Genomic DNA, 26690 nt, shown 5'->3' on the forward strand with positions numbered 1-26690 from the left:
CTCTTCCCTATTCTATCATTCTTTAACATTTTCCATAGATAGAACAGATTCATATCACTGGGGCCCCCCAGATTTTACTCATAAGGGTCAATGATTAACTTTAGAGAAGCTTTGAATTCTTTCCAGCCATATGCTCACACATTTAATTTCAGCACAATAGATTAAGATAATCAACAACTGAGAACTATTGTATGCTAATGATAAATGGGTTAAAAGGCATATAAATAATTATGGGCCACTTTTCCTTACTGTGTAATGAATTGCTGATAACACCATGAAGTCTCAGATTACATTACCACTAGTTTTTACTAGTCCAGCCCTATAAATAATAATAATGCTCCAGTAAAGTCCTACCCTAAATCACTGATTGTGGTCTAAAGGTGACCCTGGTTTTCAAAGACTATAAATAGCAAGCATTTATGTTGCCCTTTAAGGATTTTAAGGTACTTTACATGCCTTATCTCCTTTGAATCTCTTCACAACCACCCTGTAAAGTTAATGCTGCTCTTATACCTGCTTTACAGATGAGAAAAGTGAGGTTGAGAGGTTAAGTAACTACCCAGGAGGATCATAAAGCTACTAAACATTGAAGGTAGAATTCAAACTCAGACCTTGATTCCAAGTCTACTCTTTTTCCTTTGTGCCATCTAACCGTGGCAGCAAATGTCAGTATCCAAGAAGATAAACCGTGTATTCTGAACAGAGAAGCAGTGATTCAGGGAAATGAACACGGGATTTGAGGTCAGAAGTAGGTTCAATACCAGCCCTGCTACTTAGTTCTTGCCTGACATGAGGCAAGTCACTTTCTCTCTGGATCTCAAGTTTCTTCATCTATAAAATTAGGTGATGGTATTAGCTGACAAATACCATCCTTTTGAATGCTAAATCAATGATACTATAATCCTGTGAACTGTTAGATAAAGATAAAGACTAGCCTATATAAATCTGGAGAGGTGCATTCCCCAGTAGAGGGAATCAAGAGTTCAATTCAACTTTAATTAAAATTCACGTGAATTTAATTAAAATTCACATGAATTTTCTGGGTATGCAAAGACAAAACTGAAACAGCCACTTCTTTTATTCTTGACTTTCATTCTGCTGGAATTGAGAATGATGAATTTTTTTGGCCATGGGGACTGTGAAAACATCTGTCAAGATATGAGGGGAAAGAGGGATATATGACCTGTATTGGCAGAAAGTATTACACATTTATGAAGTCACAAATGTTTTAAACTCTTCACAATAATAATAACAAGAAAAAGAAGAATGGCTGTACTTTCTAGCTATGTGACTGGGCAACTCACTTAACCTCCATTGCCTAGCCCTTATCACTCTTCTGCCTTGGAACCAATAACAGTATTAATTCTAAGACAAAAAGTAAAGGTTTGACTTTTTTTAAGGAGAGTAAAAGAAAGGAATGAGAGGGAGAGAGAAAAGAAAGAAAAGAGAAAAGGAAGAAGATGGTTTTACAGAGCAAAGGGCAGGTACTTGTCTCAGTGGATAGAGCATTGGGCATGGAAGAGAAAATGCATCTTTCCTGATTCAAATCTGCCCTCAGACACTTACTATCGATGTGCTCTTCATCAAGATACTTAACTCTGTTTGCCTCAGTTCCTCATCTGTAAAATGAGCTGGAGAAGAAAATGGCAAACCACTCTAGTATCTTTGCCAAGAAAACCTCAAATTGGGCTCTGAAGAGTTGTGTGGAACTGAAATGACTGAATAACAACAAAAATACAGTCGGAGGTTATCATTAATTCCTTCAGTCCATCAATAACCGTTAATTAAGCACCTTTTTTGAGCCAACCACTGTGGAAAGTGTTGGGGATATAAACAAAGAAGAGCTTAGAATCTAATGGGGGAAGAAGACATAAAAAAAAAGGCAGGAAGAGGGAAGAAGGTACCTGGCTGGGGCCACCATGGAGAAGTCCAGAGGAAAGACTGTCAGCTGATCATCAAGGTATACATTAACTGAAGTCTGTTATCTAGCTGTTAGACATGGTTCTTTTCTAGCTCCATGTCTAGCAGCTTCTTGATCATTTCCATAACTTTTACATATTGACCAGGCTGGATTCTATTCATTCATGCATATATGCAGTCAGCAAAGACTCCAGACTGCTAGTGTCACTTCAAAAACTATCAAAATAGTTTGGGAAAATAAATGTGTAGAAGGCCAGTGAATTTTTAACTGTATAATTAACTGTATTCTCACTCCTATTTTGTATAATGAATAGGGGGTTAGGACTAGACAAGAATTCCAAAGATTCTTCATTTTCAAATAATACTATATGGTTATACACATCATAGGAACAATAGTGGTAGGCAGACTGATTTGGTGAACATAAAACAGGATTAGGTTGGCTCTTTTTTAAGTAAAGTTTCTGGGCCAACTAGGAACCCAAAGAGGAAGAAGACACAATCAACATTAGCAGCAATAAATCAAAGAAGAACCTTCACATGTGTGAACAATAAAAAAGGTAGCAGTTTTATATACTAGCTTCTTCAGTAATGACTGTCATTGACACTGTGTTTGAAAATAGGATTCTAGGATTCAAGAGCTAGAAAGGACCTTCGAGCTCATCCAGTTCAGACTTTTCACTTTACAGATGAGAAGGCTGAATCCAGAAAAGTTAAGTTGTTTTCCCAAAGTCACAAGTGTCAGGTCTACTCACTCTAAATTCAGTGCTTTTAAAAAATAAATAGACACATAGAATTTTGCTAGTCTGGTCATTTACTGTCTTTATGAAGCTAAAGAAGTCCGATTTTAAGCATCAATGTTAAATGACAAAAATGTTGTTATATTTAAAATTATCTTTAGGAATAGGGAATAGAAGGGGTGAGAATTGGGGATGTTGGAAAGGGGATAATTGAAAGGGGAAAAAAGCAAAGAACTTTAGCCTTTTAGAAGGAAGACTGGATGGGGGACTGAATTTAAGTTCAGTTTGGTCATTAAGACTACTAACAAAATCTACTGTCTACTTCCCCTCCTTGTCCTAACTTTAAACAGATGGGATATTTGTCAGCATTTAGGCTCTCGAAACACACTTCCCATATCATAGAACTTTTAATTCTATTGTGATGAATGTTTCTAGTAGCATACAATCAGGAATGGGTTCACTGAAATTATGCAAGGGCCAAATTTGGTATTATAGTGCCTTATTTAGCCTAGACCCAGGAAGATTGAAAGTTTCATGAAGACAGAGACTGTCTTATCTAAATTTCATACCTTCCCCAGTACCTACTGTACATTGCTCAGCATAAACTGAGAGCTTAATAAACATTCATTGAATTTAACTTAAAAAGAAGGACAAATGGCAACCGCAGTTACCAGTGGGTACCTCCCTTGTTTTCTATTCAACACTTTTTTTTCCTCTCATATATTCTAGTTCTCTATTTTGTTTAAGTTCTCGTCCCCTCTCTTAGCACAGAGACTAGACTGACCAATTATGATCATGTGTTTTTAAAATGCCAACTTTTTTGTGAAATGATAAAAGAGGGCATCTAGGTAGTAGAATAGATAGAGTCTTGGGCTTCAAGTCAAGAAGACATCTTCTTGAGTTCAAATCTATCTTCAGACATAACTGTGTGACCCTGGGTAAATTACTTTACCCTTTTTGCTTCTGTTTTCTCATCTGCAATATGAGCTGGAGAAGGAAATGGCAAACTACTTCTCTTTGCCAAGCAAACCCCAAATGGAATCACAACTAGATGGACATAACTGGAAAACAATAAAAAGGGAGTGAAGGTGCCTATGGGATTACAAAAATTATTGGTATAGAGAGCACAAACTCCATTGCAAAATCAAAATTTAACCTTTTTTTTGTTTTCCTTCTGTTTTTTAAAAGCTCTTCCAGTCCACAGTATTTTTGGAGGCAAGTGGTCTGCCTATTTATAGAGTTTTAATTGTTGGCAGGTAGGATTATAAAATCCCTTTTGCTAGTATCATATTACACTGCCAAGGAGATTGTCTTAATTGGAGAGCTGCATTTCATGAGAAGGATACTTTGCCAGGAAAAGGCAAAAAAAGAGCAGTTTTCTTCTCAGGTTAGGTGCTAATCATGCAACCTATAACAAAACCAAAGCCACTGAGCAGAGGCCAATCAACTCCAAAATGGAAGCCTTCCTCTTGTTGTGGCTCAGGCCACTTGGAGCCAGTCTCTCCTCCTCAAGACTGACTGGTCTATCAAGTGGAGAACAAATGTTTCCAGCCCAGAGGAGTGTTTAGAAGGTGCTTTTGAAAGAAAATGTTGAATGACTTAGGAAAGTGATTGACACTTTGTATTCTGCAGCTTGTCCCAAGTGCTGGGCTCTGTAGAAAGCACTTATCTCTCTCTTAGCACTTAGCACTTAGCACTTAGCCCTCTCACTTGCTTGATAAACTTTCCCCCAACTAAAATGGATCTTTTGGGTATATCAGCCAGGCAGTAAACAAGCATGGAGATTAGAGTCTGAATTTGGACTGTGCATTGAGCTAAGCAAAGAAAAGCAAGAATAAGATGTCTGTCCACTGGGAGCTTAAATGATAATGGGGGAAGGACAGCTGTGGGGAGCACAAGGATAGAGTATCAGATCTGGAGTTAGGAGAATCTGGGTTCAAATTTGGTTTCAGACATTTCTTAGATACATGACCCTACGCTAGTCACTTAACCTCAACTGCCTAGCCCTTGCCATTCTTCTGTCTTAGAACTGCTACTAAGATAGAAGTTAAGAGTTGTTGGTTTTTTTTTTTAAGTTCTGATTGGGGATATAGACTGTACTTCAATATATATGTATATGTGTGTGTGTTCTGTGACCATCTGCTTTTTACTAAAAATATCAATATATCTTTGTAGTTTTGAGCATTATGCTTTGAAAAATCACCTCCTTATAATTAAGTTTTCTCCCCAAGGAACGAGAATAGTCTACAGAAGTGTCTAGCTAAGCAAGACCAGCCAGCTATCATCCCTTGCTCTTGCCCTGTTATGCTAGGAAAGAATTAAATGAATAACTGTACCGACTGTATAATTTTCTAACTGGAGGGTGAAACCCAATGGGAGGGTGAATACCAAGTTTGACAAAACATCTTGATGATATAATGATATAATTTATAAAGCCCTTTAAGAGTTACAAAAACACTTTAAATTTTATTCTCACAATAACCCTGAGAGGAGATGCTTTTATTATTTCCATTTTTTACATAAAGAAACTGAGGCACAGAAATCAAATGACTTGCATATAAGTATCTGAAGCAGGATTTGAACTTCAGCCTTCTTGACTCCAGGTCCATTTCCCTATCCACTGTGCCAGCTAGCTGCATTAATTTAGAGTGTCACAAATCCGAAAGGTTGATATTTAAATTCCTGAAAACTATTTTTTGTACTTCTTGTCTGGGCCATTACAGTACAGAAGGAATGAGCAAATCATTTACTATTTATTGCCCTCTACTGATTAAAAATAAAGCTAGGTATAAAGGGGTCCCCCTGCCCCTTTTCTACCTAGTGAATAAAAAATTCTTGAGCCAATTTCCCCTTATTTTTGTGATGTTTTTAAATCTGGCTTCAAATACTTCCTACCTGGCTAAGTCACTTAACTCCATTGTCTAGCCCTTACCATTCTTCTGCTTTGGAACCTATACATTCCAAGATGGAAGTGTTTTGTTTTGTTTTTTTAAAGATGCTGCTCTTAATTTCACATCTATTAAAAAAAGATGTTGGCATAATTTTATACTTTAGGAGTTTCTTAAAGTATCATCCTTGGGAGAATTAAGTTATACATGAGATGCCATTAGGGCATCTTTCTGAAAAGGAAAAAAATGAGTGTAATTACTTTTATATATTTAGTCCTGGATTGACTTATTACCTCCTACTTCCCACCCCTTAGCTAGTGAAGTGGATAGGGTGTTGAATTTGGAGTCAGGAAAACCTAACTTCAAATCTTGATCTCAAACAAGGTGTTTGACTCTGAGCACGTCACTGAACCTCTTTTAGGCTCAGTTTTCTCATCTATAAAATGAAGATAATAAGAACACCCACCTCCCAGGGGTTTTGTTATGAAACTGTTAGCAATGATGATGATGTTAGCCTTAAAGGCAGGAAGACCTGCCTGGATTTAGGCCTAGACTCTGGCACATACTAGTGGAAAAAGCTCTAGATTTGGAATCACAAGACCTCGATTTGGTTTCAGTTTTACCAAAACTAACTTTGGATAAGCTATGTGACAAATGGGCACTTCACTTGACTTTTCAGTATACCAAACAATTCTGTAATCTGCTAAATTACATATAAGTTGTCTCATTGATAAAAGGCATTTCTGCACTGAAAGTTCTCATAACTGTTGTAAACAGAGATCCAGTCAAAAAAAAATCTATTGCTAAATATTACAAACTATAATAGTCTCCATGAAAATAATGAGGCAGGGACCAATTATACAGGTTGGAAATTATCCAGGATGGCTTTTTCTTCAAACTTCCTCTATTTTCTTACTATTCATAAACACAACTATGAGAAGGGAAAAATAAACGTTGCAAATTGTCCACTCAATTTATTTTGCAACTTGATTAATGTTCAGAATTTTTAAAAATAAACTGTATTTTTTCCAGATTACATGTGGATAAAATTTTTGATAATCTTTTCCTGACATTTTGTGATCTACATTCTCTCCCTCCCTCCCACCAATGCTCTGATTTTAAAAGCAGTATAAGAAAAAAGAAGCTGGAAGCATTGGTGAAAATGAGTTTTAAGCACAGTCTCTGAATTTCCACAACTCATGTTACAAGTACTTATTTTGATTTATTTCTGGCCTCCATTAAGATTTGCTTTCCCCTCCATCCTTAATAACAACAAGCAGAAAACTCCAACAACAGGGAAATGGGTTCGAGTCAAGAACACATGTGATAACCAGTGGAATCATGCGTCGGCTATGGGAGAGGGAAAGGCAGGGGGGGGGGGAGAAGGAAAAGAAAACGATCTTTGTTTCCAGTGAATAATGTATGAAAACGACCAAATAAAATAATATTAAAATTAAAAAAAAAAAAAAACAAGCAGAGGTTACAATCTTCTCTTTTAAACATGATTTTTTACTTCAGTTGGATTTCTTCTATTACATTGAGGTTATCTTTTCACAGTGCCATACATTTCTAAACACAACATGTAAAGGATATTTTTTTTTCCTTCTAAGGCTTCCCTTTCTAACAAGTCAGTAACAAATCTTGAACTACTTTTCTCTTATTTTGCTGAAGGTTACTGTCCAATGAGGATACTCTTAATTTCACGTTTACCCAGTCTACTTAAGGAAGACTTTTGAAGTAAAATGACACATTTGAAAGGTGAGTTCATAATCTATAGCTCCTTTTGTCAGGAATTCTTAACCTTTTTAGTGTGTGTCAAAGACTCCAAAACCCCTTTCAGAATAAAGTTTTCAAATGCATAAAATAAAATACATAGGATTACAAAGGAAATCAATCATGTTGAAATACAGTTATCAAAATACAGGATGTCCCCAAAATTCTAGTGCAAATTTAAGATTACAAAGGCTTCCCAAGCTTCATAATGCACAAACCTAAATTTATGAAGTTTAACTGAACTAAGAAGGGATACCCTGTCCTTATTTTAAAAAAAATACTTCTTTATTCATTTATTTAATTAATTAATTCACAGACCCCCATACAGACAGGGCATAAAAAGCAGAGATCTGTACTGGAAGAAAGTCATCAGATGATTTAAAAAGTGATACCTAAACTGACCCCTCTATAGCATATTAACATTGGGGCTTATTGGAGGCCTAGAAAAATCCAGGACTGCACTATTTGTTAGAGCTAGAAGGGATCCTAGAAACCAAAGCTGATGACAGTGTTGGAAAATCTAGTCTAACACGACTTGTCTCTAAATTTTTAAATTTAGTATCTCTAGCACAGAGTGGGCAATTTAAATGCTGCCATTATAGCTTATGAGTGGACATTGAGTTGCCATCTTTCCTTTCCAATCTTCTTCCCCATCCCACTCCCCAAGCATGCCAGATGCTCTGCAATCCAGTGACAATGCCCTCTGTGTGGATGCTCAAACCAGACACTCCAGCTCCTGTCGGAGTGTTTTCCTTGGCTGTCCTACACGGCTGGAACATTTTCCTTCCTCATCTCCACCTCTCAGTTTCCTTGTCTCTCTGTAAGGCTCATTTAACATCTCACCTTCTACAGTAAGCCTTTCCCAGTCCCTCTTCCTGCTGGTATCTTGCTCCTGATACTCATCTCCAAGATAGCCTGTATTTTTGTCAGAGGTCTCACCACCATGAATTCCTTGAGATTCCTTGAGAGAATTCCTTGAGATCAGAGATTGGTGTTTGGCTTTTCTTTGTATTCCCAGCTCAGCACAGTGCCTGGCACATAGAATAGGCATTTAATAAATGCTTGTTGATTGGCTGACTGGCTGACATCTTCACAACAATCCTATCAGGTCAAGTGCTATTATATTTAATGATATCTCTGTTTTAAAATTGAACATATGCAATAATCACTTTATACCAGGAGTCTGTATTTGGGAAACATTTTAGGATAGGGTGGAGGGGTTCTAAAATAGCCTCAAGCATCATTATGTTGTGACCCCCCAGGTCTTTAGGACTATAATTTGAGGAATAAAAAAATGGATGTCTTCTGTTTTTATATCACAATCATTTCTGGAAATACCTTCTTTCCCTGCCTGCACAAACTGTCCCCTCAAAATTGGACTCTCTCTGATAAGTAAGCAAAAAAACCTGACAGACCAGACTTTTCATTATCTTCCAACTCCCTTCACACACACACACACACACACACACACACACACACACACACACACACACACACACACACACACGATTACCCAATAAAACCAAGGAATCTGTCTCCAAGACTTCATGGCTCTGGAAAAAAGACTCAAGCCCCCACTCTGCCCTGCTGAACTGATGTAGGTGTCCCCAAAATTGTAGTGCAGTTTAAAGCTTTAGAAACTTAAACAATTTTCTGGGGGATCTCTAGGTCGTTCAGTGGATTGATAGCCAGGACTAGAGGTAGGAGGTCCAAATGTGACCTCAGACACTTCCCAGCTGTGTGACCCTGGGCAAGTCACTTCACCCCCATTGTCTAGCCCTTACCACTCTTCTGCCTTGGAGCCAATGTACAGTATTGACTCCAAGACGGAAGGTAAGGGTTTAAAAAAAAAAAAGAGTGCTCGTCAAGAACTGGCAGGATCGGGGAAAATGGAAAAGCCCTGCAAAAGTCCCCCTTGCCACCAGCGCTGACTTTTATGGCCAAAGGGGAAAAGAAGAGTCAGGTTAAAGAGCGGATCAAGATCAAACCACCAGCCTACCAACACTTCTCACAGCCGACTCAGACAACAGGGAGCCTTTGTCGCCCGCTTGGCAAAGCTGCCAAACAGGTTTGTGCTTCATGTTAAGGACTTTCATGAACATATTGGCAAAAGCAAGTGGGGCATGTTTTGGCCTTTACCCCGGGCCCTGAGGGAGCTTGATCTGTAATGAAGAAGAAATTCATCAGATTCATTCCTTGCTAGCATTCACTCTAATTCATTTTTTCTAAAACCTTTACCTTCCTTCTTAGAATCAATACTATATATAGATTCCAAGCCAAAAAGCAGTAAGGGCTAGGCAATGGGGGTTAAGGGACTTGCCCACGGTCACACAGCTAGGAAGTGTCTGAGGTCACATTTGAACCCAGGACTGTCCTGTCTCTAGGTCTGGCTCTCTATCCACTGAACTACTCAGCTGCCCCACTTCATTAGTTTTAATTCAACAGGATGCAGAATATCCCAGGAAATAGAGGTCTGCTAGATTTTTGAGAAGAAATAGGACCCAGGTCAGTGCATACAATAATCTCCAGGAGACAAGTTAAAAGTTCATTCAGATAAGATAGCTTGAACTCTTGATGAGTTTAGCCTTGTAGGCCAAAGGTCTAAGGCCAAGATGGCGGGGCTGTTCTCACTGGCAGGTTTACTGGATTCTGGCAGCTGTCTCTCACACAGCCAGGGACCCAGGAGCTCACAGGATCACAGGGAGATGGAAATTGGAGATAGGGATGGAAAGGATCTTGGGAATCTCCGAATAGCTGGAACACAGGAACCTCCGGCTCTCAGGGAATAGATAAATCATGTCCTTCAGGCTTAGACAAAATTGCCCAACCAGAAATGATCTCTCCGCTCCCCTGGCAGGACAGGAACAACAGATATGCAACTGCCTCAGGTGCCCAGTTTTATCCCTTCCCCAGATTCTGGAAAAGCTCTCTCAGTTCTGTGCGTGTGACCAGACCCTCTGTTGCAAACCCTTGCCTTTGGCCACTTTTGCAAAATCCTACTTTCCTGCGTTCAATTTAAAATATACTTTAAAACTACCTATAATAGATATTCCTGCTGTCACACAGAATCCTATTTTTCTGTTCTTATTGCATGAAAAAATGTTGATGTTTAAGTTTAAAAGAAAAAAGAAAATTAGAAAAAAGAAAATATGGAGATAAGTAACAATATGGAGGTCTCATCAGCAGGATTTGGAAACTGGTTGTAAAAGGGAAGGGAGAGGCAATAGTCAAGAATGAATGAATTTTGAACTTGAATGACAAGAACAGTAGGGAAGTCAGGAGGAGGAACTCCTTTAGTGTGGGAGACTTATCAGTTTTGTTTTGGATATATTGAGTGTGAGGTGAGAGCAGGCCATCCAGGTGAGAGTTGCTCCACAGGCAGCTGGGTTAGGGCTGGAGGCAAAGGTAATGGAGTAATCTGTATAGAGGGATAGCTTAGGTTGTGGGAATGTGTGATGTAGGCAAGGAATAGGGAAAGAAAGAACCCTCTAGAGAAATCTGAGCAATGCTTATTCAAAACAATTAATTAGTCCTGGTTCTTTAGGTGCATCACTAAGGTGGTATCTGATATAAATCATCACTATAATGTAAAGGAAAAAAGTAAAGTGTAAAACCTGTTTTAACTTCAGGGAAGGGAGTATTTATTATGTGCTTACTCTGTACCAGGCACCACTAAGCACTTTAAAAATATTATCTTACTCGTTCCTCACAACTGGGGAGGTAAGTGCTATTATTATCTTCATTTCAGTCAAGGAAACTCAGACAGCCAAAGGCTAAGTGGCTTTTTCACAGTCAGAGAGCTAGGAAATGTCAGAGTCTAGATTTGAACTCAGACCCTTTGAATTCTTGACCCAGTGCTCTATCCATGGTACCACTTAGCTATCTTGATTTAGAGAACTGTGAGTGAAACATACCACCTCTCCTCCTCAAGGAAAAGAAGTGGTAGTCTATTACTGGTGCAGAATTAGACAAACAACATCATGTTAAATGTGTTTGTTTTGCTTTTTCATACTTCATTTTTACAGGAGAGGGAGTTGAGGCATTTCAAAGTGACAGTCCTATTTTTAAAAAGCATCAGTAAAATATTTAAAAATGAGGTTTTAAAAATTCTTAAAATATATGTGCCACATAACACGGTTAATAGCACATGGCCATCTGATCCCTTCTTTCCTGACAATCATACCATGAAGAGAGGAGTTTCTTTCATTTGGATTCAAAAGATTCACAGATCTCTTTCCCATGATGTCCCTAGTCCTCTACAACAATACAGAAAGCCAACTGATTTTTTCTTTCCTCAGGAAATTCCCAAAGATTGTTTTGTTTATTCACTCATAATTGATACAAGGGGTTGATGAAAACTGTCTATTTTAAATGTACTAACTGTAAACAAAATATAAGAGGCAAGGGCATACATAAATACCTTAAGACAGAACCAAAAAAGGAGGCAGAACCAAAATAATTAACTAATAGGCAAATAAGAAAAGTATCAATTAAAGCAGAAAAAGGCAATGTTAAAGCATTAGAATGCAAGTTTCTTGAGGGAAAAAACTACTTTGTTGCTGATTTTTTTTTGACCTTGAATCCCCAGGCACCTGGTACAATGCATTGCACAAAGTGGGTGTTTAATAAATGACTGTTGAATAAAATGAATCTTCCCCATTTTAAGCATATAGGTGCACAAAGGTCAAAGATGCTTACACTTGGGCACAGTACTTTATCCCAAAAGGAAGGAATTCTAATGCTCCTAGGTTAACAGTTATAATAAATTTAATAAAAACAACAAATATTTTGTCATTGTTTAGTCATTTAAACCTCTTTATGATGCCATTTGGGGTTTATTTGACAGGAATTTGCTATTTCCTTCTCCATTTTACAGATGAAGAAACTAAGGCAAACAGGGTTAAGTAGCTTGCCCAGGATCACACAACAAGTAAGTTTGAGGCCAGATTTGAACTCAGGGAGATGAGTCTTCCTGGCTTGAGCCTGCCATTCTATTCACTGTGCCATCTAGCTTCCCGAACTAACATTTATAAAGTACTTCCTATTTAGTAGATACTCTGGTAAGTACTTTATAATTATTATCTCATTTGATCCTCACAGCAACCCTGGGAGGTAGGTACTCTCATAAGGCAGACAAAGGTTAAGTGACTTGCCCAGAGTCATTGTTCTATTCACTGTACCACCTAGCCATCCATTAGCATAGATTATAGAGCTAGAATGGGAATAGAACTCAGAGGCCATGGATCCATTTTACAGATGACAAAACTGAGGCTAAGAGAGACTTACCCAAGGTAACACAAAGCAACAGCTTCCTCAATCCAAGTCAAAAACAAACCTTTCCATTTCCTCCACTCTCCCAATTACAGGTTTTAAGAAACCTAGTGAAGAAAGCATTGTTATTCTTTTTTAGATCTATTAATGGTTGCCACTAAATTGGATCTTATACTTTAGTCAAGGGAGTAAGGTACTTGCTTGACTCAATATATGTTTATTTGGGTAACTAAGATTAAAATCGTTTAGGAAAAGCTGCCTACTTATATTGTCCTCTCAGGCATATTATATAAAATTTTGCAAACAGCTTCTCTAATAGCTATCTCATGCTGTCAGAAACAGCTGTAAATCTTTTTGCTGAATTGCTATGCACTGAAATGAAGTTGTAGATTTTTTTTGTTCCATCAAGTTTCCTGATCCACCCCAGTCACTCTATTTACTTTCTAATCTAGTAGCCAACTAGGTGAGTTAAGGAGATTGGCTATACTTTGAGATTCATATCAACAGCTGAAATAACTTTTATTCAAGTGCAGACACGTATGTTTGAAGGAGAGTATTTCAATTCCTGATGGCCTTTCTAAAAGAGTGACAACAAAAGGTTCTTTACACAAACAAAACAATACAAAACAAAACCCCACCCAATAACAAGAAGATTTCCATTACAGAAAATGTAAAAATAATAAATGGAAGAGAGATGGTGGAAACAGCCATTTAGAGATTAAGCCATTTGTTGGCATCACTGTGGGTATCTCAAATGAAGACATACGATGTTTATATCTATTTTGTCCATATGTATTTCTAATAATTGCACAAAACTTAACATACAGACAGTGCTTAATAAATGTTAGTTGACTTTAATTTGAAAATTACCTATAAAAAATGCATTTGTTTCATCAGTTTTCTAGGTGAAAATGGGCTTATTCTAAGCTACCTGTAATGGATATTTAAAAAAACTCCTGGCCAAAGTTAAAAGTATAATCCATATTGGTGGCTGTGGAGTAGAACAAGGCTAACGAAACTACATTGAGTTCAAATTAAGAGCTAGCTTTGTGGCACCATGGAAGAATAGACAGATAGTAACAGAAATAGAAATTCATTAATTACAAAAAAAGAAATAGGGTTAGAGACAGAGGGTGGATTGGTAGCCTGGAAAACATCAGAGCCCTAAGCTGATTGTGTGACCTTAGGAAAGATGCCCCAATGTCTCCTTGCTTCAATATCTTCATCGATAAAACTGAACTAGAAAATTTCCCAGAATGTTTCTGGAAGATTTCCAAGATCCTAAGCTAGAAGATACTTTAGACATCAGCTTTTCCAACTTGACATTTTTTGGATGAGAAAACCTAAGGTGGGGAATGAGGGGCAAAGACAGACAACAGACAGCACAATAGCAAAACCAGTATCCTAACCCAGACCCACCAATTTCATATCTAAAGCATTTGGTCCTCTCTCCAATTCCAAAAAGCTATGATTCAATAATTTATATTATACTTCACCCTGTTTGCCTCAGTTTCTTCATCTGTAAAATGAGCTGGAGAAGGAAATGGCAAGCCTGTTAACCAGATCAGAGTCATTACTGCTTGTCAGCTGACATACATGATTGATAGAGATTATTTATCACTTAAAGGAATATCTTCCCCAAAAAAGAAGCGGGGCCATATCCCCAAGCAATCAGGTCATTTCCCAGTGGTTGAAGGTTTTGTATATTCTTCCCTAAATTTATCTTTTGATTGCTTTCCTTTTCTTTGCCTTTAAAAGGTCTCCTCAGTTGTGTTGCCTTTGGGAATGCCCAAAAAATTAATGACTTTGAAGCTCTCTTAGTGAAATTAATCGTGGGCAATTAGACCTTAGACCTCACACTTGAAATCCATATCTTATAGCAGTGAGTGCCAGGGAAGGGAGAGATAAAATGAATATTTCAGTGAAATGACCTGTTAAGGAAAGCTAAAGACATTTAACTTTGGGCAAGTTAAAAAAAATAGGGAGAAAATAAATATTTGGAAGAGATTAGGTTGGGTAGTATCAATGTCACCTATTTTCAGTTAATAAATAACTATAGTTGGGGCAGCTGGGTAGTGGATTGAGAGCCAGGCCTAGAGATGGGAGGTCCTGGGTTCAAATTTGGCCTCAGACACTTCCCAGCTATGTCACCCAGGGCAAGTCACTTGACCCCCATTGCCTAGCCCTTACCACTCTTCTGCCTTGGAACCAATACACAGTATTGATTCTAAGATGGAAGGTAAGGGTTTAAAAAAAATAACTATAGTAAATAAAAAAAACTATAGTAAATAAAGGTTTTAATTATGGATAGCCTAATGAACAGAATAGCATAATACTTCCCTGGACTGAGTCAATTTGCTTCTAGAGACAGACATACTAAAGACTCACGTTTTAATCTCATCAGAAGTCCAATTACATCTGCATACTTCTTTTTAAAATATGCTTCTTTTAAAATAGGTAACTGGCCAAATATTTAACAAAATACATTTTTGAATAATATCATGTGTCTTGAGGTCATGATTGGGAGCACAGCCATCCTAAATTAAATGTTTTCTCCCCAATTCTTGAAGTTCTTGTAAATAATATATTCACACATTTAAGCTCTTTTTACTGGTATGTTTTACTTCCTGGGTCTTTAAAAGATGTAAAGTAGAAATTTTACTTAATATTAAGACCAATTTTTAAAAGAGAAATTTGTCTGTTAAACAAACACCTCTTTAAAAATAGAAATGCAGAAGGAATATGTTTTAAAAAAACCCCCAAAAGTAAACTTCTCTTTTTTATTGCTGTTCTTCTGCCAGCTAGTTTTGTGTTATTTTTTTTTTCCTCAGAAAGAAGATATTTTAGAAGGTGAAAATGGTACAGACATTTACTCTATTCTAAGGTTAAAGACTTTGGAAACCCTGCATTGGAAGTATCCGTGTTCTTATGAGGGAAACTTGTATAGCTAGCATGGATCACCTAATGGGAGAATCTAGCTCTAATTATGAAAATTATTAAAATCCCAGTTTTGTTAATTCTCAGATGTTACTAACAAATACAATTCATATTTAAAGAGGAATCTACTCTTCAATATCTCTAAGAAGTGGTAACACTTCTAGAAATGGACAAATCATCCTATCCAGAAGTGACCCATTTGACTTGGAGAGAACTTAAAATTATTTTGTATTTTTTCCTTAGAATATATGTAGTGAGGTGGAGATCCATATTAAGCTTAACTTCAAGAAGTCATAATAAAGGGGGAAGCTAGGTGGCTCAGTGGATTGAGGGCTAGTTCTATAGATGGGGAGGTCCTGAGTTCAAGTGTGACATCAGACACGTCCTAGGTGTGTGACTCTAGGCAAATCATTACACCTCTATTGCCTAGCCCTCACTTCTCTTCTCCCTTGGAACTATTACATAGTATTGATTCTAAGATGGACAGTAACAGTTAAAAAAAAAAGTTGTCAAATGAAGCCCAAAACGCCAACAAACATAATTTTAGTTCTTTGCTATATAGCCTTAGCTTTCTGCTCTTTTTCTGTCAAAGAAGTGCTCCTTAGAATGCACCCAAGGACTTGAGTATTAGTCACCTGTAGAGATGTTTTCTGAATTAGGCATTGTGTAATCCATGAGACACAATATAGAACCTCAAATGCACATCTCAAAGAGTAGTCATAAATTAATGTGTTAGAGATAGTCAGTGCAGAAAATTAATAATGGTCACTCTTGCTATATTTTAGTCTATATTGAACAAACATGGTGGGGGGCTGGGTCTGAGAATTAACTAAAATAGTAAATTTTTCAAGAGTAAACTATCTTCTGCCATTGTGAAATGGCACACTGTTCTGCAATTTAAAGTCTTAGGGAGTTGCTTAAGGTACTTAGAGTTTAAGAGGCTTACTCAGAGTTATACAGATTGTATCATAAGAGGAGAGACTTGAACCAAGATCTTCTTGACTCTAAGATTAGCTCTCTGTGGTCACTATATCACAGTGTCTTTTTTTTTTCTAAACCTTACAATTTGTCTCAGAATGAATACTGTGTATTGGTTTCAAGACAGAAGAGAAGTAAAGGCTAGGGGGTTAAGTGACTTGTCCAGGGTCACAGAGCTAGGGAATATCTGAGAATCCAAGACCTCCCCTCTGTAGATCTGGCTCTCTACCCACTAAGCCACCTAGCTGCTTCCAATTGTCTTTTGAGAGAGGAACAGCTTTTGGGAACAAAGAGCTGATGGCCATGCTTTATTCTGTCCTGGTCAGATCAAATCTAGTGTATCATGTTCAGTTCTAGAAGTTGTTGTTTAGGAAGAGCATTTATATAGTAGATGGTGACATCCAGAGCAGTACAACTAAAGTAGTGAAGGATCTTGAATCAATGCCATAGAAGTATCCACTGGTTGAAAGAAAGTGTGTCTAAATACATAAAAAGCAGTCACATGGAAGAGGGAGTAGATGGATTCTGTTTGACCACCAGAGACAGAAGAAACACTAGGTGGAAGATTAAAAGGGGCACATTTAGGCTTAATGAAAGGAAAAAAGATTCCCTAACAGTTAGAAATATCCAATGTTGAAATGGGCTGCATTGGGTGGGTAGCAGATTTCTCTTATTATAGATCTTCACCCAAAGGTTAGATGCCTGCACGTTGAATGTGTTATAGAAAGAACCATTTTTCAAGTATAGGTTGGGTAAGATGACTGCTGAGGTTCTAGAAAACTTTGACATTTGGTGGTTCTTTGATCTTTCATTATCTTTGAGAAGCCCAACAGGATAACCTCATCTAAGTATTAGGGATAAGAGAATGCTTTGGGTCTTTGGCCAATAACAACAATCACCCTTTGAGAGATTACAAGTTCTTTTCATCCTTGACATACTGTTCAATGAAACTCTAATTCACTGTTTTGCCAAGTCCATAGCTTTTCTCAGAAGATTTTCTGCTTTTAAAATATTAGCTAAAAATCAAAACAACTCTGAGGTATCACCTCCCACCTAGCAGATTGGCTAACATGACAGCAAAGGAAAGTAATGAATGCTGGAGAGGGTGTGGCAAAGTCGGGACATTAATACATTGCTGGTGGAGTTGGGAATTGATTCAATTATTCTGGAGGGCAATTTGGAACTATGCCCAAAAGGCAATAAAAGACTGTCTGCCCTTTGATCCAGCCATAGCACTGCTGGGTTTGTACCCTAATGAGATAATAAGGAAAAAGACTTGTACAAGAATATTCATAGCTGCGGTCTTTGTAGTTGCAAAAAATTAGAAAATGAGGGGATGCCCTCCAATTGGAGAATGGCTGAACAGATTGTGGTATCTGTTGGTGATGGAATAATATTGTGCTCAAAGGAATAATAAAGTGGAGGAATTCCATGGAGACTGGAACGACCTCCAGGAACTGAATCTGAGTGAAAGGAGCAGAACCAGGAGAATGTTGTACACAGAGACTGATACACTGTGGTACAATCGAATGTAATGGACTTCTCCATTAGTGGCAATGCGGTGATCCTGAACAACTTGGAGGGATCTATGAGAAAGATCACTATCCACATTCAGAGAAAAAACTGTGGAAGTAGAAACACCCAAGAAAAACAGCTTCTTGATAACATGGGTTGAGGGGATATGATTGGGGATGTAGACTCTAAATGATCATGCTAGTACAAACACTAACAACATGGAAATAGGTTCTGATCAAGAACACATATAAAACCCAGTGGAATTGCTCATTGGCTACCGGAAGGGGTGGGGGGGAGGGGAGGGAGGGAAAGAATGATTCTTGTAACCAAGGAATAATGTTCTAAATTGACTAAATAAAATTTTCAAAAAAATAAGTTAGAAAACTGAAAAAAAAATTATTAGCTAATATTTTTTTCCTCTGCCTCTTAGTCTTCTTTAAGACTCAGCTCAGTTGACACTTCTTGAATGAGGTCTTTCCTTATCCACTTCCTTGACCTACAGCTATTTGCATTGTATTTATATTGAAATAACATTATCTGTACTTTGCATGTACCTGCTTATATACATTTCCTCTAGGAAAATACATATTCCTTAAGGGCAAGAATTGTTCTGTTTTTCTCTTTGCACCTGGAACAGTGTCTTCCAGATAGCAGACACTTCACAAATAATCATATATATATATGTATTATTAATTGTAGCTGCCACTCAGAATTTATGTGAGTCTGAAATGTCGAATTCCCTGGCTAGTGTAAAAATGGAAATTTGAACCCCGGACTTCAATCCCCAGAAGTCCTTGCTCTAGTTCCCAAGATGTCCTCTAATCTCACTGAGATCCCCACCTGGGAGAGATCAAAATTTCAATTTAAACTGGCTGTAAAGCCTACTGATCTCTCTTCCTGCTTCTGCTTCCAAGCACACGTTTCTCTCAAGATGTAGTGTAAGTGAAATTGAATGGGCCTTTTGGCCCTCTTAGGCATGTGATTTCTTATTTTGTATTTTCTCTATTCCTTAATCTTTAAATAAACCTCATAAAAATATAATACTTTTAGCAGAGAAAATAATTTTAACTGTTACACTAGCAAGATGAACCAGCACTGAAAGGGCTCCATGTTTAGGTAGGACATAATGGTCCAACTCCATGACAGCAGCAAAGCAGTAATGCTGTCACTTGAAAGAAGAATTAGCTTCCAGTTTGGTCTCCTGCTTTGACTTTGCAAGTAATTGCTGTCCCTTGACAGGTGGAGCAGGAGACTCACGCAGGTGAGTTTGTATCTAGGTCCCAGTTACCTTTTCTACTTTGTGCTTCATTTTTTGAGTAGGTGATCAAACATCTCCCTCAAGGTGACTGGGTTCAGTATTAGTTTCCACCTTGTGAATGTTTGAGGAGTACAGGTAAATGCTTTGCACTTCAGTTTGGTTACACACTGAAAGATTGCTAAAGGACTTAATCAGAGTTATTTGGAAGTTGTGGAGTTCAAATTAAAATCCACTGAGAATAAATTATTATGAAGGGGGTTTGATACATTCAAAATATTAAATTGTGTTTAGCTCATTTGTTAAAGAAGGATGGGATATGTAAACCTTAAAATTTCTTAGACTTATAAATGTTGGAAATTTCACCATTGGGAAATTTCATACTTGAAGAATTTCCTACTGATAGTGGGAACTCTATTGGAATGTGAACCCCATTGGCATGGGAGGTTCCTTCTCCTCCCTACTTAAGATTACTTTAGGACAGAAACCTTTTGCTGAACAATGGAAAGGGCTTTGACCTATGCTTAAGCATAGAACAGGAAGTTCTTTGAGTCATGATTGATTTTAGAATTGATATAATAGAGATACTTGGAATGACAGAACCAGGTCTTGGAACTTCCAATCTCCACCCTGCTCAGGATAACAGGATTTAGGAAGGGCTGTAGCAAAGGATCAAGATTTAATTATTGAGAATATGACCTTCAATAGACATGGGCAAAGCCACAGACCTCTGGCGGTCCTGGGTTAAGCTAGAGCCACCATTGGCACAGGGAAGACATGGACAGTGATTGGTAGATGTGAGAACTGAGGGGAGGGAACTTGGATGGTTTCCTTAAAGAGAGCAGGGTCTGAGGACTAGGGGGTTGGAGAGGTTTTGCTCTGAGAGGTTGTGCTCTGAGGAGCTTGCTCTGAAGGAAGCTGGAGGTGGAGGCCCCTGAGACTGTTTCTCCATTTTGGTCACGTGAGTGATAGGGACTAATTTCTTTTCTTTGCCTCAGCTATCTAAGGGCTTGGGCCTTTTGGCCCAGCCTAAATGGAGGGGGTATTTAAGCCCTATTCCCTTCTCTCTCTCTCTCTCTCTCTCTCTCTCTCTCTCTCTCTCTCTCTCTCTCTCTCTAATACCTTTCTTCCTCCTGTTTGTAATTAAACTCCATAAAAGGTTGACTGCTGACATGAGTTTTCATTAAGGAATTACATAGCTGAATTCCTTGGTGACCTTAAATTAATATATATCAGTCTTTTAAAGTGATTTCCTTGTCACAGATAAGGTTAAAACCTAAATCAAGTCAAGCAGCCTTAGGATAAATTGCTCACAAGCCATTAGCCCCTTCCTTGCACACAGGAAGGAGAAAGAAGTGCTTATAATTGTTCCATGCTGATACTCAGGGACTGAAATAGGGACCTCACAGAGTTGACAACCACTTTGTGATAGAACTTAAAGATGAGTATATTTTAAATTGTATATTTTGGGGGTTCTAAGATGCTCAAGCAAGCAAACGTTGCCAGCCCTGTCTGACCAAGTAGCTTTTTTGAAGCTGTGGAATCTTAATGCAAACATTCTATTTCCAGAATGATAAAATGAGTTGAGTGATATGTAATTGATGTTACCTCACAGGAACTTTGGGAATATGTTGATTGAAATTTTGATAACATTTTGACCTGCATAAAGATATATGTTACAAATAGTAGCCAAGGAGTGGGTAGGACGTTAAAAATGGCATATATATGAAAATGCTTGCTCAGAATTTTACGATTGTTATGTGAGTTGCTGCTAAAACATGTGTTTTACCATGTTTACCTCAGTTTACCAATTTGTACTATGAACTGAAACTTATAATTGATGAGCATTACACTAAAGATGCAGTGTTTCAATGATGTAATCCTTTAAATCAGAAATTATTTTGGGTTGCCAATTAGCAATTGAAATGATACCAATGGAAGGAAGAATGGAAATCCTGTTCTGCTTTTTAAGCAGAGGGTTTTGAAGGAAGAGAGAGAGAGAGAGAGGGAGAAGGAGGCACATAGGGAAGTGAAAGAGAACAGATAGATGTTCTACTCTTATAATTGGATCCCTGACCTTGGGATAATTTCTAAAATTATTGTATGTGTTCTGGGAAAATCACATATGATTCTTTAATTTCTCTGGAAAGTTACCCTGAAGTGATTCCTGTATGGCCTTGTCCTAGTCTTTCACATGGCCTAGGTCCAATAGATGATAAAGCCCTGATTTATTCTAGTAAGGAGCCACTCAATTCAGCACTCATGTTCTTCATTTCAGGTTATGTGACTAAAGTGTGATATGTAAATTATTGCCAAAATACATAAGAATAATTGAGTGATCAGCCTTGTAGGGATATAAAAGGCTCGTTTGAGGGTATGGAGATTTGTTTTTGGACTGCTGATAAGCAGAATTTCTCTCAGATGAAATGGGTGAGACTTGTCTTTTAAGGAAAAAGAAGGCTTCTGGGATCTAATGGTGACAAAGTACACAAAGGACAGAGAATGTCCTGGGAGGGTTACAGAGGCATATTCTGGGCTCATCTGGGAACGGACCTTTTCTGACCATCTAGGCTGTTAATATTTGAGTGATACAATGATGGCATGAGCCAGTGAAAGCTTTGACCTGTACGTGAAGCCCCTCACTATGTGTTCCTTGGGACATGAGAAAATAATTTCCCTGTCGGCCTTTTTCTTTGTGACAAATTCCCATAATCAGCACATAATGCAGATTGTAAAATTAAAGTTTCCATTTCCTCAAACAACCTTAATAATGGAAAATTCTTAAATTGTTAGAGAACATATTTTGAAAAGTAGGTGAAGTTTATTAATAGATGGCTTGTATTTGTAGCCTTACATTATCACAGTTAAAGTTTGGATCTTGAGCTTGAATATATAGCTCAAAGATTTCTTGAATTTCCCCCAGAATCTGGGGTAAAGAAATTCATCTATAAAATATTATTACTCAAGTGTTTATAGATGCTTATAGTTAATGTGTACTTTGCAAAAGGATATTCTTTGACAGAAACATCACATACCAACTCTAAACAACTCAGGAATTCAATTTCCTAAAGGGATCTATTCCTGTCAAAAGATGATTTCTGAAGATAGAGTCTGTTGGCTAAGATACCAAATGCAAATGTGTAATATCAATTACTATTGTACTAATTTTCTCTGTTTCTATCTGGTGTTCTAGTGTTTGCTGCAGTCCTGGTTTCTACACTTCTATCTTAGGGGTTGACTCTCCCCCTTGTGACCTGTCTGTCATTCAGGAGAAGCAGATCTACAAGCAGGTCCCCACCAACCTAGGACCCAAGAATTTACTGAGGACACACCCCTAAAGACCCTGTGCCTACACCCTTTCCCTCACTGTACAAGTTTTGGCTACTTCCCTGTGTGATATGTGAACCTTGCATTATAACCTTGTCACTTCTCTAGATGCTTCTAGGATAGAAGCACTTATGAGAGTCACCCAGATACCACTGTAACCTTGGCAACCATCCCAGCCTGAAGCCTTGGATATTGCCTACAGTTAATACCTCTCTCCTGACAATAGGCAGGGACAGCTCTACAACCATTCTCAGCTCTGAAGAAGCTACAGAATACTGAGACCTTTGCCTCTTTTCCCTTAGATATTTGGAGGGGGTGGGGGGCAATGACATGGGCATTGTGCCCCTAGAAACTTGGGCAAACTATTTCCACTCGAAGGTACCCGATGGTTGTATGCGTCCTCAGATTTGAGCCCCTGTGTAGCTAAAGGCTCCTTAGATTCCAACCACTCTTTTTCCTAAGGTCTTACTCTATAACAGCAAGTGTCTTTATTGGAGAGGGCTAGATCTTCTATTCCTCCAGCAGGGTGGACTCTGTGCTGCTCTAGGAGAAGAATGCTGTTTTTATGCAGAACATACAGGTCTAGTTAGGGATTCCATGATAAAACTATGAGAAGGCCTGGCCATCAGGAAGAAAGAAAGTAAGGCCCAGAAATCCTGGTATGAGCAGCTCTTTCACAAACCCCTGTGGCTGACAACCCTCATTTCCACTTTATTGGGTCCCCTTTTCATTCTCGTCATTTTGCTGACCTTTGGTCCTTGTATCATTAATAGACTTGTGGCTTTGTAAAGTAGAGCATTAACACAGTCCTGCTCATGGTCCTAAGGCAATAATACCTGCCCCTAAATGACATCCATGCCCCTATGAGGACACTGTCCCTATGACTAGGAGTCCTCATTGTCCTAAAAGAAGTGGGGAATGAAGAAACAGACTGATATCATGGGAACTTGCCCTCCAGATGACCCCCTAATGGATCCCTTCTCTCAAGAACTAAGATTGACATGTCCTTATTTATGTAGTGCCCTAAGGATATGTTATCTCAGAACTTCAGGTTTCACTGACCTGACCTAGGTCACCATGACCATATAGTAAAGAGAAACATCTGGGTAGCAGAGACTAAGATTGATATGCCTTCACTTTTGGCGACTGGGTTTCAGGACAACCCCCCCCCCCCCTTCCTATCCCATCTATATAAGCCAGGTCTAGGAAAGGCTCAAGGTCTTCCACTTCTCGTGGAGGCCCAAGCTATAGCTTGAATAAAGTACCTCTTTTGTATTGCATTACCGTGTATGTCTCTTCCTTGTAATTAGAACCAGAACACCATTAAGCTGGAGTTGACTAGAGGTCTGATCACCATGACTAATTCTGTCCTTTTTTGCCAAGAGACATGAGCTGGGAACTGCTTGGCCAGTGTAAAGCAAAGGTGAAGTGTAAAATACCTAGTCATAGCAGTAGTAAGCACAGTTGCTTGCTGAGTTTAAATCTTACTGTAATGTGCTCCTCTGAGAGTCTTTTATGTGTTAGCCTTTCTTTAGCATATAGGAAATAAATACCTGATAAATACCTGATTCATATTGTACATTGAGTAGCTTTGCATTCCCTCCTTTTGGGGGAAAACATGAAAGTCAATCTAAACCAAAGCTTTAAATAATTTATGCTCAGGGTCCCACAGAGAGGTCCCAAAGAGTACTGGGAAAAAAGAGTTTAGTCTCACTCTCATTAGAAGCCTTTAGAAGATAGAGAGGTCCAATAGTCTCTATAAACTGATGGGGATATGACTGGGGATATAGACTCTAAATGATCACGCTAATGCAAACATCAATAATATGGAAATTGGTCTTGATCAATGACACATGTAAAACCCAGTGGAATGGGGGTGGGGGTGGGAGGGAGCGAGAAGGGAAGGTAAAGAACAGGAATTGGGTAACCATGGGAAAATATTTTAAATTAATAAATTAAATAAAATTTTCAAAAACAACAACATTAAATAAATAAATAAATAAATTGATCTGGACTAAGTAAATAGATATTCTAAATGTCTTTTCACTGCACAAAGAATCATTTCAACTCCCTGCTCAGTTCAGCAGCAGTTCTTATTATATAGAAGGTATAGATTAAAGAGGTGACAGTAGATGATAATTTTCAGTTAATCTATCAACAAAAATTTATTGAACATCTCTGTATAAATGTCCAAGGAATTAGTCGACCCAGACTTAGTAAGAGTGCTAGGCACTGTGTTAAGGGCTGGGGATATAGGGACAAAACTGAAATAGTTCCTGCTCTCAAAGATCTTACATCTAATGGGGTAGACAATATGTGTACATTTAAATATAGCATGCTCTGGAGTTATTCTCTTAACCGCTAGTAGTCCTGGCAGGTCAGAGACCCAGAGTTTACTTTACCTTTTAGAATCTAGGGGTATTCCTGAGGGGTTGATATAATAGGTTGTCTAGTACTAAAGTGTCTCAATGATGTGTTTCCTTTTATAATTATAATTTTCTGTCAAAAGTCTGTGACACCCAATGGGTTCAGGCTTAGGGCACATGTAGCAAAGAGGGTAACAGAGCTACAGAAATGCTTTTTCTGTTGTTCATAGGAATGATGTAGCTTCTATTGGGCATCTTGTAAAGACCCAAAGCTGCTTTCTCTTTACTTCCAATTGTTCTTGATTTTTGATGCGAATATGCTCATCAATTACTACTGGTCCAGGGACACTGCCAGGGTGTTGATGAACAAGTTCACATCTGACCCTCTGAAGTTCAAAAGCTTCTTCTCTGGCCACTACCAGGGTGGTTGGGTCTGACGAGATTGAGACCAAGCTGAGGCCATGACCAAGCCAAGGGTTCTTCTCCATCTCAGGGACTTTGCTAGAAGGCTCCATTTGGCTGGGCACTTGCTTACATCCCTAGGTTCTGAATTAGTTTACCATTTTATAGAAAATCCACAGGGCCAAGTCTCTCAACCAAGTGGAACAAACTTCCCAGGTGAAATACCAGTGTGGAGATTTCTAGGCTTTGTTCACACCCAGTTCATACTTCTGATGTAGCCCAAATCTGTTCTCACTTAAGTATTACAGCTGCCTGGGGTGGAGTGATTTTATTTTGACTCTAATACTTCTATATCTACATACGTACATACATACATACACATATAATATATAATGCAGATTATATATCCATATATGATATAAAAATGAATATAAGCTGGTTATAAGAAGGAAGGCAATTGTAACTGTGGGATCAGAAAACATTTCACGTAGAGGATGGCAATGAAGAGACTACTGTTTATTGAGTTTATTGAGGGAGGGATCTCTGAGGGAATGGGGGCTGGTGAGAGATGAAGTGTGTGTGATATAATCAATCATACCTGTACTTTGAAGAATTACTTAGGCTGCCATGTAGAGAATGCCCTGTAATAGGGAGAAGCTTAAGGCAGACACCCCAAATGGAGATTCCTATGCCACAAAACCTCCCTTTCCTATTCACTCAGAAAAAATGTAGTTCCCATGAAAAACATTTCCCCATGAGTTGTAATAATCTGAAGTCAAATGAACCCTTTTGGAATTGAGAAAATTGAGAAAAAAAGAAAACCAAAATACTCAGTTAATAAATCAACCTTTATTCCTTTAGATGACTGAAAAATAATGAACTTTATTTGGTACTTTACTAATTTGTTTTTATTTACTTATTTCCCCCTCTAATAGGTTCTAAATTTTTTTGTAATGAATCTGAATGTTCAGTAAAAAACTAAAAAGCAGTTAGCTCTTTAAAAGGCTGTGGCAACTCAGACTACTTATTATACTTTTGTGTTAATATGTTAGAAATTAAGGCTATTCAAGAGAGAAGATTCTAATCATGATAATTTTATTAGTTAGGCTAGCAGTAACTAACTGACTTTTCTCAGTGACCAAAGACCTGAGTGAGGACTAGTGGTGTTTTTTTATAACAATTAGCAAGTTGATATTATATCATATCAATCTCATTTTAATGAGAGGGTGGTTTAAGGGCCGCTCCTCCTCATTCATCCTTTGTTTTTGAAGAGGACAAATGGTGTCTTGATTTATTGGTGAAGTGGATTAGATTTAAGAGA

At 38.1% G+C, this 26690-nt stretch overlaps 1 protein-coding gene across 4 annotated transcripts in view; it reads right to left on the reverse strand.

The window, feature by feature from the left end:
- The window catches only part of OXR1 (oxidation resistance 1), a 593469-nt gene that overhangs the window by 165937 nt on the left and 400842 nt on the right, over positions 1 to 26690 (reverse strand). The gene's annotated exons all lie outside the window — the stretch shown is intronic.

This window comes from Monodelphis domestica, chromosome 3 (assembly GCF_027887165.1).
Source record: "Monodelphis domestica isolate mMonDom1 chromosome 3, mMonDom1.pri, whole genome shotgun sequence".
NCBI lineage: Eukaryota > Metazoa > Chordata > Mammalia > Didelphimorphia > Didelphidae > Monodelphis > Monodelphis domestica.